This window comes from Lolium perenne, chromosome 5 (assembly GCF_019359855.2).
Source record: "Lolium perenne isolate Kyuss_39 chromosome 5, Kyuss_2.0, whole genome shotgun sequence".
Classification (NCBI taxonomy): Eukaryota; Viridiplantae; Streptophyta; class Magnoliopsida; order Poales; family Poaceae; genus Lolium; species Lolium perenne.
Window position 1 is genome coordinate 240,649,210 of NC_067248.2, and position 6,696 is coordinate 240,655,905.

At 47.6% G+C, this 6,696-nt stretch overlaps 1 long non-coding RNA gene across 1 annotated transcript; it reads right to left on the minus strand.

Moving 5' to 3' along the window:
- Positions 1-335: 335 nt before the first annotated feature.
- On the minus strand, positions 336-2,185 carry LOC139831117 (uncharacterized). Its single transcript, XR_011745717.1, has 3 exons — positions 2,065-2,185; positions 1,914-1,965; positions 336-1,738 (listed from the first exon to the last, which is right to left on the minus strand). It is a non-coding gene; the product is annotated as an uncharacterized lncRNA (long non-coding RNA).
- Positions 2,186-6,696: the final 4,511 nt, after the last annotated feature.

The following is a 6,696-nucleotide window of genomic DNA, read 5'->3' on the forward strand; positions in this document are numbered from 1 at the left end:
CATATCCGATCTATTTTATTTATGTACTAGACCATGAAGGCGCGCGTTGTTGCGCCCGTCCATGTTCAAGGAAGTTAGATATATGCGCAAAGTTGCTAATAATTACACAAACAGACCTGTGGTGCAAGCAAAACAAATAATGATAGATTTCCATGTACATACATTCATGCAATGTCAACAGGATCCATCCTTGACTTCTGGAAATAGAGAAACTGCACGAGACCTGAATACAGACCACAAATTTGTAACTCGCCAAAGTATTGACTGGACTATGTTGCATCAGAATAGGGACCAAACAAAGCAAGAACAAGGGAGGAAAAGAGCATACAGCAATGTGATGAAATGCATAATTTATAATAAAAAATTACTACAACTTATATGTTGAGGGTGTTTGATTACATAGTGAACCACTTAAAACTAAATGGTCTATGGCCAGAAGGAAGGATTTGGCGTTGCCACTTTACTTTCGGTTGATGTAAAATTGAATATATGATCAACAAATGTCGCGCGTATTCTATCCGTTCCTGCTCCTCTTAGGAAAATGGACTTTTCTTTTTCCCAAACAATTTGGAAGTTTTGATCACACTAGAAAGAACACAAAAGACCAAAAGAGCAATTTAGTGATAGAAGTACCCTAATCTTTGCAAAGAAACCAACCCGTATAAGACAAAGATGGAGCTCACACCTCATTAGATTGAAGTATGTATTTGCATTGTCACTCTTCTATAGTATACAACAACAAAAAATAGAACAGCTAATCAAAGACAACAAAATTTAATGGTGCACAAATAACTGTGATAAATGAAAATGAAACCATTTCCACATTGCATACGAAGGAAGTCCTTAAGCAACTTTACTTAGAAAACAATGTATGAGTTCTACACTAATATGTCAAGAACATTATAGATGGATTAGCTTCTATATCCCACAAAGCTTATTGATCAGCTTGCAAGAGTTGTGGCCCGAAGTTCCTGTTTTACCAAACATGAGTACATCTGATCTAGTGCTATACTGAGGGAGGAAGGTATTTGACAAAGAAAAGAACAAACCATAGATGGAACTGAAGAAAATTGCAACGGAAGATTTCAAATATAACCAAAAGATCAGAGCGTCGCAAAATCTAGATTGGAATAAGGATGCCTAAACAAAGCACTTTCAGAAATTTCTAAATGAAATGACACACAATCCAAGAAGAGATCTGTACGGACCATTTAATCTCTAGTGAACTATTCTTCATCTGAAAATGGAGCTATGGTAAAATCCTAATTCTGAATATAACTTTTCTAAAATTACATCAAGCAAGGCTAGGAAAATTATTACAAAACAGAGATTTCCATTCATACATTCTACAGTTTAACTAACGAAATGTGATTAGCGAAAGGCTTGTAATACCAATGGCTAGGAGGTCAGACATCTTAAAATCAAGTGGTCTATGCATGATAAGATAAAACGATGGCACACAAGTAATAAACCTAATTCGGAGTTGAAACAGTAACATATTTTCATTCCTTTTCCTAACAACTGCTGAGTCTATCATCAGTTAATTTACAAATTACATATTACCAGATTAATCAAGGCAAGCACACTGAAGTACCAGGAGAGGGGGGAAAGATGGGACCTGAACCAAAGAGAGGTTGCCGCCCTAAAACATGGCATGCGTATCAGCAACAAGTTTTCTGCATCTCTCAATGTATCAGTGCTTCCTCGCACAACTCCAAGGATGGCTCCTACGGCATAGCTGCAGATGCAGAATGAAATTGCTAGAAATTCCTCCCTTGGTAACGATTCATACAGCAGACCCAAAATAAACAAGAATCCGTCTCAACATCTAAAGAGGATATTGACGGGGGAAAATTAGATCAATCATGTAATTGGGTCATGGAAAATTAAATCAAGAAGGAGTGCCCGGTCACCTGCAGATGCATCTTATTTCAGCGTGCCTAGTCGTTCCGGGAGCTAGGTTGGCTGTCGAATGGGGAGACGAATGGGAGATTTAGGTGATTGTGGGCAACGTATATAAGGAACCGATTTATAGGAGGGGGCAAGTAACGCATATGCACTTACCAGCTACAGTTATGGGAGCAAAACGGTGGAGCTTCATTCCTACCATTACGGCGCCGCCGGCAGTTTAAGGTAAGTCGCCTCGCGAGCGGGGCATGACTCGTGAGGGAGACGAAAGGAGAAGTAAAGCAGCTCCACTATGGGCCTTCTTTGAGCTAGGGTTTCGCACTTTTTCGGCCCGGTAAACCACAAGACGTCCAGCTCAGTATATGGAGTAGCAGCCCAAAAAAGTTAGCCTGGCCCATCAATCGCGATTCGACGAAGTAAACCATTTTAGCGATAATGCGGGGCAAACAGCACAATCTAGATCGTTGGATAGACGGATCGGACGGCTCAGCTCTCCAAATGGCTGTGATTGCCCCTAGCTAGTTCCATTTTACTGTTTATTTTGGGTTATGTGAACCTTTGGATCTCACCAATACAACCTCCTATGGTTTACGATAACGAGATATCTTTTCTTTTTTTTCCACGAATTTTTTGGGAATCAATTCTTCTTTCCTCGTGGGAAGGAAGAACTCCACAAGAACGTGTTGCGTGATTCTAGTGTGTTTTGTGCACTTGACAGGGTATAAGGGTACATTGCTCCTATGTGTGTTTTCGGTAATTGATGATAATTTCTATAAACTAATGTTTTCATTGAGTTTTTGTTTAAGGAATACTCCATAGGTTTTGGTTGAAGACCATTTGTTGGATTCAAGATAGTTGATGTTAAGAGAGAATCTTTGGCTCTAAGTCAGTGTCACAATCCTCCAAACCTCATGAGTTGAGTTATTGGTGATCAAGACCTAGGGCATGCAATCAACTTAGGTGTTTCGGCTTGAATGAAGCATGAGCCTTGTTATCAAGGTCAAGCGGGTCACGATTAATTCGCTCGCCCTCTTATGGTGTCAGGTCATGATGTGAAAAGAGAGAGGAAGACCACTACAAGGAAACTCAAGACGGAGTTCGGAAGAGCGCTCGAAGACGGAGATCGGAAAAGCACGACAAGGTAGTTTCCTTTTTTCGGGTTTTCTTGAGTATAGGACCCCTCACTGTTAAGAGGGGGTCGGAGTCGTTATTTGTTTCTTTGGCTCAAATCATTTCTCTCCATTTTTCATATCTTTTATCCACAATATTTCGCCTCTCGTTTCCATCTCGTTCGCCACCAAAATATTTTGTCTTTGGCTTCCAATTAATTCTCCAGATATTTTGTATTTTTTGCTCTCTCCAATCTTTTGCTTCAAAAGAGGCTCCTATCTTCCTTTGTTTACTCTCCCAAAATGGCTCATATATCCTTGCTTCACCCCACACGCTTTCCACCCACTTCCTCCGCTTGCCCACTCCCGCTAGCGTCGCCCGCACCACCTCGACTCCCCCGCGCGCACGCTACCGCATGGTTCGCTTCGCCCATGCGTGTCTCTCGCTCTCTCCTCGACGCTCGCTTGCCACGCGCCCTCGCTCCCATTGCCTCGATCTGGTCTAGCGAGTGCCACTTCTTGGGCCGGTATAAGCGGCCCCAAGGCCGGTTATACGGGCTGAAATCTCTGTTTCTGTCGTCGTGGTGAACAGACAGATGCCATGGGATGGCTTAAGTTGGGGCCGAATGTGCGCTAGAGGATTCGGGGGAGGGTTTTGGTAAAGATGGGATGGATTCCGGATGCTTTCCTCAAGAACTTGGACTTGGCCAGAGGTAGAAGAAGAAGAACACAAGAACTATTTCCCCTTCAGATCTCTCTATTCCTTGATCACAAGAGGTTACAGGTTTCTGATACAAGATCGCCCGTTACAAGATACCCGTACAAGGGGGTGATCCCTCTCCTTATATAGGGGAGAGGGTGGCTTACAGGGGAAGAAACCCTAGGAAACCCTAATAGCATCTTTGACTAGACAAACTACTTTATAAAGTCACTTTGGCTACCGGCGACGCCGGTATGTCTTTAATCAGGAGCGGTGACATCCTCCGGTACCTTTTACGTCATCATCTGCTTTAGACGTCAGGGCTTCGTTTAAAGCTGAAGTGCTTCGCTCATCCTTGTCCTCTAGCTCTCGAGAGAATCTTTGACCAGTCTTGCCGACGTGCTACGTTAGCTTTGTCACGGTACTCCGGTACCTTCTTAGCCGGTTCCGGTATACCCCTCCTGGGATACCGGCATGATTCACTTTGCATAGAACCAATCCTTGTTCTCCGGAATAACTTTTAAACCGGTACTTTGATGGCTCAAACCATCCGGTTCGGCATGCCTTTGGCATACCGGGGGTCATCCCCCCAACATTAGTCCCCGAAGATGGTATAGTCCGGTGGATCCTATCCAACGGACCATGCCAGGTTCCCATACATTCAAGATACCGGTTTAAACCTTCCGGTAACCAGCTCAAACCTTTCGGCGTCCTTGCCGAACTTATGTTAACACCAAACCTTTCCGATATGTTTGTCATTAAGACCTTCCTCGACGAAGTCGAGAATATCTCGGGTACAGTGCCTATCAGTGACATGCGCACTGTGCCTGGCGCGACAGTGTCAGGGGTCACTTCCCTTCGACTTCTGCGCCAGCACTTATGGCGCCACACCGGATCCTCGCTGCCGTTCCGGATTCGTGTGGCCTCCCTGTGGCTTTCTGTTTTCCGCGCGTGTACCATCGCGCCACGTGGCGGCCCATGAGGTGAACCGTCGTGGCCCAGCGGTTGCCGGCCCACGACCTCTTCTCTCTATTTAAGGGGGGAGCGGTTTCTTCCCCTCTTCTTCTCCGCATTTACCACTTCTCACGCCCAGAGCTCTTGCCCATTGCGCTCTCGCCGCCGTCATTCGCCGCCTGAGCTCCTCTCTCCGACAAACCTCCGCAGCGATTCCTCCGTGCTCCGTTGCACAGAGGCTCTCTGCAGCGCCTTCGCTGTTGCCGCGCCGCGCTTCCCTCGGCGACCTCTGCACTTCCTCATCGCCGTTCATCTCCACCGCCGGTAACTTCGCCGCATCTCCGGCGACCGTCGTCCTCAACGTCCTCCGCCTCAGGTTAGCCTCAATGCCTCTACGCTCTCTTCCTTTTGCCTTCCAGTTCTTGGGCCGGTGGGGGATTTACTTTCCCTTTTCTTTGGTTTTTTCTCTTACTCGTAGATCTTCGCGAGCGGGTAGATTTGGGGAAACCTGTTTGTAGGTAGACTTGAGCTTCTTTTGACCGGTATGTCTTCCGAAGCATATCTTTCCGACTCTGCCGGCAGCAGCCACCACAGCGGGGCCTCCGGCAGGCTCGAAGCAGAGATTGACCGGATGAATGCTTCTTCCTCTGCTCCCGAGGCCGGAACCGGAAGGGGTCAGGAGGCCAGCAGCTCCAGCTAAGCTTCCGGTGCGAACTTGGCGGCGATCACCCGCGGAGCCTGGAAAGGCTCCGACGTAAAGCAGCCGGAAATCGACTGGCTGTACCGCTCCCGGAGGATACCGGCGGAAGTATCTTGCCGGATTCCGCGCGGCGAGGTGGAACCCGCGCCGGAAGCCGGAGAATACGTAGTTTTCTCTGCTCACTTTGAGCGTGGTTTTGGCCTTCCGGCTTCTAATTTCTTCCGGGAGTTCCTCGATTTCTACAAACTCCAACCCCATCACCTTCCTGGCAATGCCATTTTTTATCTTTCTTGCTTTGTTTCTTTCATGGAGGCCTACATAGGTCTCCTTCCTACAAAAGAAGCTTTCGCTCGCTTCTTCGGCCTTCGGATCAACTCGGTCCAAGGCAAGAACATCCCCAACCCTAAACCTCCGGTTCAGTGCGGCTCTTGCATCATCATCGCGCGCCAGGGGAGCCCCTTTTTCAAATTCTCCGGTCTGGAGTCATGCCGGGCATGGCAACAGACCTTCTTCTACGTGAAGAACAAGGGCGCCGCTGATTTCATCAACCTGCCGGCTTACCTCCCGGGGACGCCATCGAAGGTCAACTGGACGTTCAATCCGGGGAATAACCATATCGAAACCAACCGGATTGTTCGATTCCTGGAGAAACTCAAGAAGGACACGGACATATGTTCCGATGATATCATCCGCGCGTTCATCTCACGCCGGGTGCTCCCTCTCCAGCGTCGGGCTCACAAGATGAGCCAGATGTGCGGCTCCCATGATCCGACCAAGATCACCGGCTGCCGATTAAGCAAAGAGGACGTAGTCCTCAAGGCTAGGCAAATTTGCCAAACCGACATGCCGATGGACTAGGAGTGGGGCTTCCTTCCCCTCTGCTCCCTGAATCCCCCAACTGCCGAAGTAAGAACTGAGCAATCCGGATTGTTGTTCCGGTAGCTTTTGACGTGCTGCTATTAACCATCTTTCTTCTCTTTCTTCAGGCCTGCGAGCGCTTTCCTCGCATTGCTGCGGAGGTACTACAAGGCCCTATCCACAAGCGTGCCTTGGACAAGGAGGATCCGGATCCTTACGTGGTTGGGAATAAGCACAAGATGGGCAGGACCCATACTTCACGCCCCGGTAACTTTTCTGCCGCAGCTTTCGGTTCCGACGATGAGATCACTGTTCTCGAGGTATTTTATTCTTTCGCTACCTTATACACTGTCTTTCTGCAGATCTCCCCTCAGCCAGCGCCAACCCACCGGTTGTGGAGCACGCCACCCCACTGGAGGCAGAGGTTGGCCCGGAGTTCCTGGAGAGACTTTCCTCCCGGGGCCAGA